Source organism: Lates calcarifer, linkage group LG6 (genome assembly GCF_001640805.2).
Source record: "Lates calcarifer isolate ASB-BC8 linkage group LG6, TLL_Latcal_v3, whole genome shotgun sequence".
Taxonomy (NCBI): domain Eukaryota; kingdom Metazoa; phylum Chordata; class Actinopteri; family Centropomidae; genus Lates; species Lates calcarifer.
The window spans coordinates 5,429,889-5,440,775 of record NC_066838.1 but is presented as its reverse complement, the minus strand read 5'-3'; the positions used below and the strand labels follow the sequence as shown (position 1 = coordinate 5,440,775).

At 39.2% G+C, this 10,887-nt stretch overlaps 1 non-coding gene across 1 annotated transcript; it reads right to left on the bottom strand.

Moving 5' to 3' along the window:
- Positions 1 to 329: 329 nt before the first annotated feature.
- Positions 330 to 401, bottom strand: trnaq-uug (transfer RNA glutamine (anticodon UUG)). The gene has a single exon. It is a non-coding gene; the product is annotated as a tRNA-Gln (tRNA).
- Positions 402 to 10,887: the final 10,486 nt, after the last annotated feature.

The window sequence follows — 10,887 nt, the reverse complement described above, 5'->3', positions numbered from 1 at the left end:
ATAACTTGTGATGCCATGTCAGAAATTAAACAAACTAACAGTGTTAAGCAATAAAATGAGATGTGGGGCATGGCCCATTGTCAGGTGCAATGTCTGTATACAGTGTAAAGACAATAGGGCATCTTGTGAGGAAAACGGTTGAGCCAGGAAAAAAAACAAAACAAAAACAAAGGCAAAACAGTAGTCCACTGCAGCCTGACTGGAGGACGATTATGTGCTTGTTGTTGGTTGTTCGGCTGTTGTTTAGCTGGCTTCAGACACACAGCTGCTGTTTATTAGTCTAAACTACATGGTGTTAGTGTATCTATCACATGTGGAAGAAAAGGATGAGGTCCCACCGAGATTTGAACTCGGATCGCTGGATTCAAAGTCCAGAGTGCTAACCATTACACCATGGGACCGGATGGTACCGCCATGTTGGCTCGTCGACTTATGAAACTTAGGAGAAGCATATGGTTTATTGTATCTGTGGTTGTTTTTTTTAATCGAACCATATTACAATGACACAGCTGCAAACATAACAAAACATAACGGTGAATTAGCAGGCCGATGTTTCATAGCGAACAGATGTAGCGTAGGTGCAGCTTGCTGCTCGGCGGGTTTGAAGTAAAGCGGAAATCTCATCTAACGCTACACCCAAGCTAATTTAAAGACACATAAGCTTAAATGACTAATACTGATATCGCACACCTTATGGTATGAATGAATTATAACGTTACACCACAGTAAATCACATAATACTTTGAGAGTATGTCAGCACGACGAGATCTTACGCCTCATTAGAAACGTTGAAATGAAGCACTTACTCCAACTACAGCCGGTGCTGCAAATGTATTATCAACGATAGGAAAAGGGTGTAGATAAAGTACTTAATGTACAAAGTATTGCGTTAGTTAGGTGCCATCTTTACCACTTAATGCAAAAGTGCTGGTTCTTATTCAGCTATGGAGTGATGATGAATTATGTTTTAAATCATCGTCTTTTTCTTTAAAGTGGCCTACGCATAATATAGTATCCTGAGATTTAAAATAAAATCTTAAGATACTACTCTCCATCTATAGGTTGTAATGGCGTATGACCTATCTTGACACTTGTGTATCTTTGGTTGCAGCAAGTGGTCACACACATTTTAACATTTTAAAAGAACTGGACGATTGAATTATGGTTAAGAGTTTGATTCCAGGAGCACATCTTTTTTTAATGGCATGTAAATGTCAAAAAGAAATATGTATTTTGGTGTTGTTGCTGAGTTTTAATGACACCACATGGGGGCAGCAGAGGATCTATCTATCTATCTATCTATCTATCGATCGATCTATCTGTCTATCTATCTATCTATCTATCTATCTATCTATCTATCCTCATTAAGACACTGATAAGGTGATAAGATCATGGTTACTACTGTGTCTTCACACTCATGTTGGTTACCCTGCTTAACATCCCCCAACCTGCTTTTCTTTAATATACTGTGAAATAAATTCAGATTGCCACAGTCACTGATCTCACGCTTACAGCACATGAAGTGTGATTGGTTTTGCCCCCCTGCTGAGCAGACCTGGATAAATACAGAGCACAGTGGCTCAGTCCCTCTGTCTGTCTATACGGCTATAAGCCTGGCCCATACAGTTCTATCCACCCATAGCTTAACATAGAGGTGCTGTGAGGATACGGTACCCTGATGTCCTAAAGCTTAGGCTATACCAACAGCTTAATGCACACACACTCAGCTCTGTCATCACAATCCCTAACACGTGAGCAGACCACTCCCACTTGGCCTGCTGCTTCTTTAGCCCCATTAAAGACCAGCACACACACACATACACATGCACAGATTCACACCGACATTTCACCAGCTAAGAAGGATTGGTGGTTAATCAATGTGGTGCTGGACTTTGGATGCAGGAATGTGAATGAGATCAATCTGCTAGGATGCAAATCTGTCTGACTTTACAGAATGTCATTACTGGTTCAACCTCTACACCATACGCTGGAAGTAGGTCAACCACGCAGAAAGAAATGAATATTGAATGACTATTTGTTTTCAGTCTCCCTGCCAGGGAACAGCTATGTGACTTATAATTTCACACAATGATCTGAAATAATCAGTCCTGTATAAGAAGATGATAACAGCAAATCATCTTACCTCTTTGTTTGTTTGTTTGTTTTTCTGAGTAAAGATTCTTTACTTTTACATCTGCCTCCTGAGGAATGCTCTCTGATTACTTTTCTGGGCACTGTGACAATTGTATGGTTTGGACAGAAATGATATGAAACCTCTATGGTGTGAATATATCATATAGATAAACACTATGCAGGCTGTATAGGCAGTCACACGCAGGAGAAGATGGGCCTTTGTTTTCTTCTGCCCTCCACAATCACAGTCTGTCTAATTTGGTCTTAATTCCTATTTTAGTGATCTCAATATTTTCCTAATTGGAGGAAAAGATGGATTGTGTGGAATGCTTGTGTTGTGGTATAGTAGATCCTCATCATGTAGTATTATACTTCTATAAAAAGTCATTTATCTATACTGCATCTGCTATTGTACCTCTGCTACTGTTACACTTCTGTATTGGCTCAGGGTCACTGCTACAAAGGTTTCCAGAGCCTGACCAGGACACAGTCCAAACAACCCACTGGTCAGTGGGTCACTGGGAGTCAGTGGATTTACCTCTGAACATTCTGTTGACTTAAAATGTTTTAATCAGTTAACAGGTCAAATGTATGAGACACAATCTATCTATCAATATATTTTAAATTGACTTTATTAACATCAAAAAATCAAATCTGATGACCACAGATTTATGCAGATTAGATAAGAAGACACATTCCTTTTCCCTTCTGAACTTAACTGAAAATTACAGCAACACTAAAACAAATACATGAGTGAAAAAAAAAACACAACAGCAGCTAAACATACTGATATGAAACAGAGATTTATCTGGTTTCAAAAATCAAAGTAGAGACTGAGCATCAACATTTGAAAGAGATGTATGCCAGCTAGATCCTTACAAGAAAGTCATCAAGTTTATGCTTGAAAGAGACATGCTAGTCATTTTTCAACCCCTTTAATCAAAGACTGGAACATTTAAGATGATAGCACCAGTCTGACCATTACTGCTTGAGACAATTACTCTGAAAAAAGAAATGGAGAAAGGCAACAAAAGAAATGGGATTTTAGGCATTGCATACAGTATGATAAGATCTGACAGCTATTAACGGGTTTAAAAGCTTGTTAAATGCATTGGGTGAATCAGTTCAGGACGTTCTCTTCTTAACACATTTGGATTTCTCAGGTCAAATTGGCTGAAATTAAGACACCAGAGAACTTTTCAGATACACAATTGTTTAAATTGTAGATGACTTATACCAGTAATGCCAAAAGATATGTTTCAGCTTCAGTGGGAATAAACAGACACCCAGCCAATAATACATCAAAAGGAGCATCCTTGTCGTGTTTATTCTGTTTTTTTTTTTTTTTTTTAAAGTTGTTTGCTCTACAGCCATTACATTTATAAAGATGTTACAGACAGGTACAACATCCTTTAAGGTTAATAATATTAGTGGAAGTAACGAATAAATTAAACAAGACTACAAATCTGCAGCCATGCTAGCTGCAACCATGTTTAGCATCCTTTCATGTTAGCATGCTGACATTTGCTAATGAGCACTAAATACAAAGTGTAGCCAAAGTCATTATGATTTTCTCACCAGCGACCGTGAATGTTTACACCAAACTTCAGGGAAATCCATCCAGTAGGTGTTACAGTATTTCAAGCTGTAGACTGATCAAACAGCATGTGGCAATAAGTATCTTCATGCTGTTAATATGACTCAACAGTAACCAACCTGAGGCTTTTGCATTCTTCTTGGATAGTATTTAGGCCTATATAGAACTGGACGGTGTCAGTGGGTTTTCTTATGATGGCACTTGAAACATGCCTGTGATTTCCCCAATATTATGAAAAATATATAGAATTTTTTATTTTTTTTTAATCATATAGTTAAAATAAATTAGAACAAATGTTTTCAACCCTGTAAGGCTGAAACTGTGCAATTATAGTTTTCACAAAGTTAACAAGAGAACAGTAGCTTTACCTTCCATTTAATTTTACAGGCTATAACCGGCAGAAGCGTCTTGCTGTGGTTTGCCTGGTTTGGTTTCAGCAGGATGAGATTGACAGGCGGTGGTTCCTGAGTTAACCGCTGAGAATGTTTGTTATTGGTTGAAAGATTTATTTTGGAGATGAAAACTGGACACAGAGTGTATCGGAAACTTTAGCTTTAGCTTGTTTTATTTACCCCTCTGGTCTTTTCTCAGCTTACAGTGTTCCCAAACGTTTGCTTCAAAATGAACTGGTGAATGGAACTTTTTAGAAAATATGTTTACAGCCAGCTATCAGTGTCAGTAGAGTGAGGAGTCTATTTAAGGGCCAGGGGTCAAAAAAAAGGAGGGCACATTTGTTGAACACAGGGTTAAGTTTAGATTTACATAAAGGTTTCATCTTTGTGCTAACGTCTCAATAGGGTGGCACTTCAGCTGACCTCAGGCCTCTCAAGTGTCACACTGGGCTAGCATGAAGCATGGAAGGGCCCCATTAGGGCGGTGGCTTAGTCTGAGTCAACAAAGAGTTTTTTTTGTTTTTTTTGAATCACACCAAATAGAAAAAGAACAGAGGCTTTGCTGAACAAAATGATATCTAGCATGTGTAGTGAAAATATTACAGAAGGGAGGCAGTGAGGCAGACATTGTCCTCATCTGAACTTTACACAGCTTGGAAAATACCCCCATTACTATGTCCAGGTGCACTTTACAGTGTCCCCTGAGGTTTTTCTTCCAACTACTTTATAACAGGGCAGCCTCAGTCCTGAAATGATAATACACTCACCCCCTCTTTGGCATTATAAGTGAAGTGTGTCCAAATCCATGCCATCATGCATTTTATCCAAGACCTGATTGTGTGTGGCTCCAGCACTGCTGGTACTGCAGGTGCAACATAGAGGAGGAAATGCTGGCAGTGTCCTTTTAGTCACACATGAGTAAGACTGTTTGCACAAAATGTTTTAAGGGTCAATCAGATGCACTTCTGTGAAATAGTGTACAGACATTCATAGCGGATGGAGCATACTGACTTTGGAGATCCCCTGACTCCTCTTGCTCCTTTAAAATTTGAGGTTTTACACGTCTCAGCAGCTACAAGATGGGTTGGAATGTAACATTAACTGTAATAACCCTGGTGGTCCCTTACTGTTCCATCGAATATCTTTGTCAGTTTTAGTGTTTCCAAAGTAAGGACCTTCCCATCAGCCTCAGCTGTACTTTGTGTAAAGTGCTATTTAGCAAAGTGTTAGCATGCTAAAATGCCAAAACTAAGATATCCTGCTAAATATCCACATTAGTATTGTCATGTTAGATATCAGTTTTGTATCATCAGTGGCTTCTTGTCTTGGCAAAAATGTCACTGACAAATTTTTTTCATCAAATTAATCACCAAAATATACTGACCAAAAGCAAGTCAAGAAACCCAACCCTAATGTGGTTTTCAGAAGACCAGCTAATCCCGTTGATCATACATAAACATATGTGAGCACTTTACAACAAAGGGGCTCTGCTATTAGAGAGGAAGTCTAAAGAATCATTTCCTATCCTTATGGTGAGTCTTTGTTGTTAAAATCACCCCAGTGAATATTACTGGTGTCTCCTTTTGCTGTGTCTCTTCTTGGCTGTACAAAGTAGCCTGGCTGTGACTGTGACCTCTCATGCCCTGATTGGATCCTGCAACCTGACTTCAACCTGGCAGGGAAGCAGGAATAGCATTTATGTAACACGCACAGCCTTAGATTAGCACATTTAGACCCCTACCCCCTTCTCAGCCTTGGTCTTACTCTATAATCTCTCTTGATCTCATTTTGACACCTCTCTCACTCTCTCTTGTTCCAGTGGGCAGGATGTGGACTCAGTGGAATCCACGTCTAATGATTTTTTTTTTTCACTCTGACGCACTGCATGCTGGTCACTTACATTTTCTTATTTCTTCTTATCTAATATTATGATGCTTTCTTTTGGCGATATACAGTATATGAGCAAACTCCAACCCCCCTTCCTTGATTTTTCCTCAGTCCCCCCCCCCCCAGGCTGTGACTGGCCTTTTTTCTCAGTGTCTCCACATCTCCTCCTTGTTCTTTGTTCCCTTCATCATCTCACCCTCCTGCCTTCCTCTCCCTCACTGCTGGTTGACATGCAAAGTTCCCTCACTGCTGATCTGTCACATGTTATCTACTCACTCAGTGTCCTCACTTCACGCCTGCCTAGTCGTGGTGAGAGTCACCCTGTCTGACTTCCGCAGAGGTGACAGCAGCAATGTAAAGAACAAGAACAGTAGGGTGACATCCTCAGCTCTGGTAGACTGAGGTTGTGGTGGATGTCACTGCAACAACACACTGTTTACCATTATTATGAGATATCTATGATCACTAGAAAACATTTTGTGGTATATGAATACATTTTTATTCACAGATAACAAGCGTAAATTATGAGTGTGAGCAACACTAAAATGTGATTTGTTAGCGTAACGGAGCCCTGACACATGCTCTATTCAGACAAAATGAGTGCGTAATGTGAGTCTTACTGAATATTGCTTCTTTGTGTGATATTTCACTTTCCGACTCTGTGTTGTGATTCATGTGAAGACTTTTGTTTTGTTACCATCAATTAAATGTGTTCCAAATGTTATTTTGTCCTTGTTTTATTGTCGTATCATCTCCATCTCTCTACATGACTGCAATTTTGCTGAGAGGACCCCACCAAGGTTTTATCTAATAATCTAATAAAAACATGATACTGGAAACACAACAGTTCACTAGATTTCCCAATACATACTCCCTTCATCACTGTGTTTAATTTGTCCCAGGACTGTCCTTGGTTTCTGCCTGAGTGCTGCACCACTGTCCTGCCTCTTTGCCCTCTTTTGTTACAACTGTCTCATATATTTACTTTCTGTGCTGTAATCAATGTCCAGAATATAAGGTGCAGTGGTACTTGATAAGGATCATTATTAACCTACCCTGACACTTTTCTTTGTGAGTATCAGGGCCTGAAATGAACCTCTGCCACATCAGCTGTTACTATTAAACCAAGTTTCTAAATGGAATTGTAAGACATAGCAACATGTGATACATGAGAACTTACAAATCAAAACAAAAATAGTAAATGCCTCATTAGCTTATTTTGCAGGTTGCCCTCTTTTTTTATTCAAAGCATGCATGTGTACATAAAGGATAAAGCAGCCATTGGGGTCATTATCAGATTATGGTACAGTGTGCGACATTCCTTCTAAGTTTCTCACTGCATACACAGGCTGAGAAGGTTTTTCATGCCTCCACATTTATGGGCCCATTACGGATCCACAAGCCTTTCTGGAGCTAATGGCTCAAAATGTAATAATACAAAGAGTGATTGTGGAGAGGCTGTGACACTTTGAAAAGTGTATTTATTGTTTAACTGCCATTTCTTTTGTAATTGTCTATGGGAAAAATTTTTCTCAGGCCCTGTGGCATGCACCTGACCTGCAATTCAGATCACTGTGATCACTGGGCCAAAATTTCCTCACAGCAGCTGTGGCTCCATGTACTTCATTATACCCAGCACATAACAACAATAGCACAAGAACAGAAAATGCTTAATGTCAGGAAATTGATAGTTACATCTAACCAACATTCAGTGTACGTTTGCTAACTCTAGCTAACAATTGCAACCAGCCATACCCAATTGAAGACCCCTAAACATATTTTATTACTTATCAATTCAATTATGAATTTCTTGTGCAAAGAATTGTAAAATATGACTACTATGTACTGAATGCTCTCATGATGAATATGCTTTACATTTTGCTACCTCTCCATGTGACAATACTACTGACGCTAATAACTATGTGTGAATAGTTGTTTGACAGTTCTCCATCATAATACACACATCAACAATGATACAATAGAAGGTATGTACTAGCATATTTATAGTCACTTTATTTCATGTGTGTGTGTAATAAGAGCATTGTGTTTATCATAAACATAATGCAATATGTAACAATATACTGTATCCAGTTAATGCCATAACATAAGTATAAATATAATCATGTGTCATTGCACTGTAAAGTGAGGTAAAGGCCTACAGTCTGTAATGTTTTACATAGCTCACACACAGTAAATTGTAACCATATGTAATATTATCAAATGATTTAAAAGTTTAATACACAGTATATATGGATATATTAAATTCTACCCATGTGTTAAAAAGGATAAATAATCCACACAAGGTGAATTTTTTATGAGCTACCTGCTTTAAATTTGGTTTCAGTCTTAGTCAGCCTGACTAAATTTAATCTGAGTCACATACCAGGTCCAGAAACAGGCCTGTGACCTATTCTGGATCCTGAACTGTATTTTAAGAAGACATACTGTTCTGCAACACAGACAGCTGCTGAACTCATGGAGTTTCTCTGCAGATATTTTTATTTTTATTTTTTTTACAATTGAGTAGACTGTTTATGGGAGGTACATTCTTTGACTGGGGTCACAGACTATTTAACAAAAACATTAGATAAAATATCATTAAAAGAATCTGCACAAATCAGTGTCTATCCTGCTAATTTTTTTGTCAGTTCTGTGTGTTGGCATTTTACAGATGCAAGACTTTTATCCAACAGCATCATTATGCATCCTCACACTCCAGGAGCCACTTACCAATGGGAGGCTCACTCCAAAAAGAGCACTATTCAAACACCACACAACACAAACAGTGCTCATTCATTCCTGCGGAGCAGAAAGAGCTCTAAATCTGTCTGAAGCTGTGTTTTTGCTCCCAGACTCCCTCCAGGTGGGACGCCTCTGATAAAACCCACAGACTGCATACTGTACCAAGGAGAACTCCCACAGACAGGCTTATACTGTAAGCAAGACTGTGTGTGTGTGTGTGTGTGTGTGTGTGTGTGTGTGTGTGTGTGAAGGAGGAATAGCAAGACTTGAGACAAATAAAACTCAGACATAAGGAAAGGCATCTAGGGCAAAAAAACAACCTTCACTGACTCAGTTTAATGAAGTAGTGTTACATTCTCAGAAACAAGAAACAAAAATTTATATATGTACTACTAAATAAACTTGTGCAGAGACATTTCTTGATTTGGTTATGTGTTGGTAGAGATGGAGGACTTTGCTGTGTTTTAAAACCTCTTTCAGTTGTTTGAAGAAAACAGCTGCTGATGACACAGGATAAATGATGAGCGTAAGATCTGGTCAAATGGGAGATTGCTCTGAAGGGTTCAGTGACAGAAGTCAGCTAGTGTGAACAGTTGATATTGGTTCGTCATTGGTCAGTTTAGTTTCTGGGTAAGGGAAGCCAGTCAATGTTGCCCCCTCCCCCCACTGTGTACCCAAACCATCATCAGTGTGTATACTACTGCCTGCTAATTGCAACAGCCAGGGTTGTGGTGAGTTGAAGCATATTGGACTTTTTCTGTGCAAATAATAAATTTGGATGTACAGTATGTGATGCAGAGAGGCTGCAGACCACTGGGCATGAGGGCGCTGTGTTATGCCCAACTATTTGTGAGTGCATTGAGAATGCATGGCATGAAGCGCTCATGTCGCATTTAGACTTAATTGCATAGAAATGTATTCCTTCTTAGATTAAATGAAACAAACAAAGGCAAACACCCAAAGTATGTCACAGTAGTTTGAAATAAAATCTGTATCTGACTAAAGGAAGAGGAAGAGTGCAGGTGAAACCATTGTGGTTACAGATTGCTCAGTTCCATTAACTGTTTCAGTATGCCATGCCTGTGAGCCAGTGTGCACAATATTAGTGGCCTGAAACAAGCTCACCTGGATGGAATGTAGCCGTCTCTGATGTTATCAGTTACACCTGCGTTGCTCCTGCGATGACAAGCCAACACATTGGAAAGGTCTACAGTGCTGCTACATTTACTCACTTTCTTGCACAGATAGATGTAAAGATCATTGTCTGTATGGTAAATGTATTTATTTGCATAAATAAAAAGAGAATACAAAACTCATTCTATTTCATCAATACCAGTCATAGTAATAATTTAGTAATTTAGGTCACAGCATGGCAATACAGTTTCACAGGGCTTCTTACCTGGATGAAACGCTGGTGTAACAACTCCTCCCTCTTGTCTGATTGGCTTAGAAAGTCTTGGGCAGTAATCCATTCCAGGTTAGGGAAGGTTAAGTGGTTTGCTAACAGAAGATCAGTGTTAATGGTCTCATTTTAGCACTTTAAGACTTGTGCGACCACAAACTGGACTTCATGCTCTCGATTTGCAAGAGATCCTCGTACAAGTCTGTGGTGACTAAAAAGCCCCTGAGTAATGTCAGAATCTCAACCAAGATGAAAGATTTTCTATTTTTATGCTCCCAAATTACAAGAAGTCAGTGTTTCCTGCCGGTGTGGAAAAGCCTCTGGTGCAGCAGCATGTAGACCATCATGAGACATTAACTTTCCACTGAAACCCAGACTAATGAGGTTTCTTTGAGGTCGGCAGCTTCTTAAGACTGGGTGGGTGACCCCCTGCAACCACTCAAAGGAAGGGAAACTATGGGATACTAGATTACTAACTAATTACTAAGTAGACTAAGTCTTGTTTCATTATTTATAATCTAAGGCAGCAGTGATGACTGCCAGCTGAACTACATTCTACATGTGAGTAAGATTACTGTTTGTGTATCAGGGGTTTGGAGCTGCTTTTGCTCGTGAGCCAGTGTCACAGGTTGTATGTGTATGAGCTGAAAACAGTGCAGCTGTAGAGGGATTTCTGCTGATCCCCTTGAAGAGGTAAAATGATACAGTATTTCACATAAAAGCACAGTTTTGTG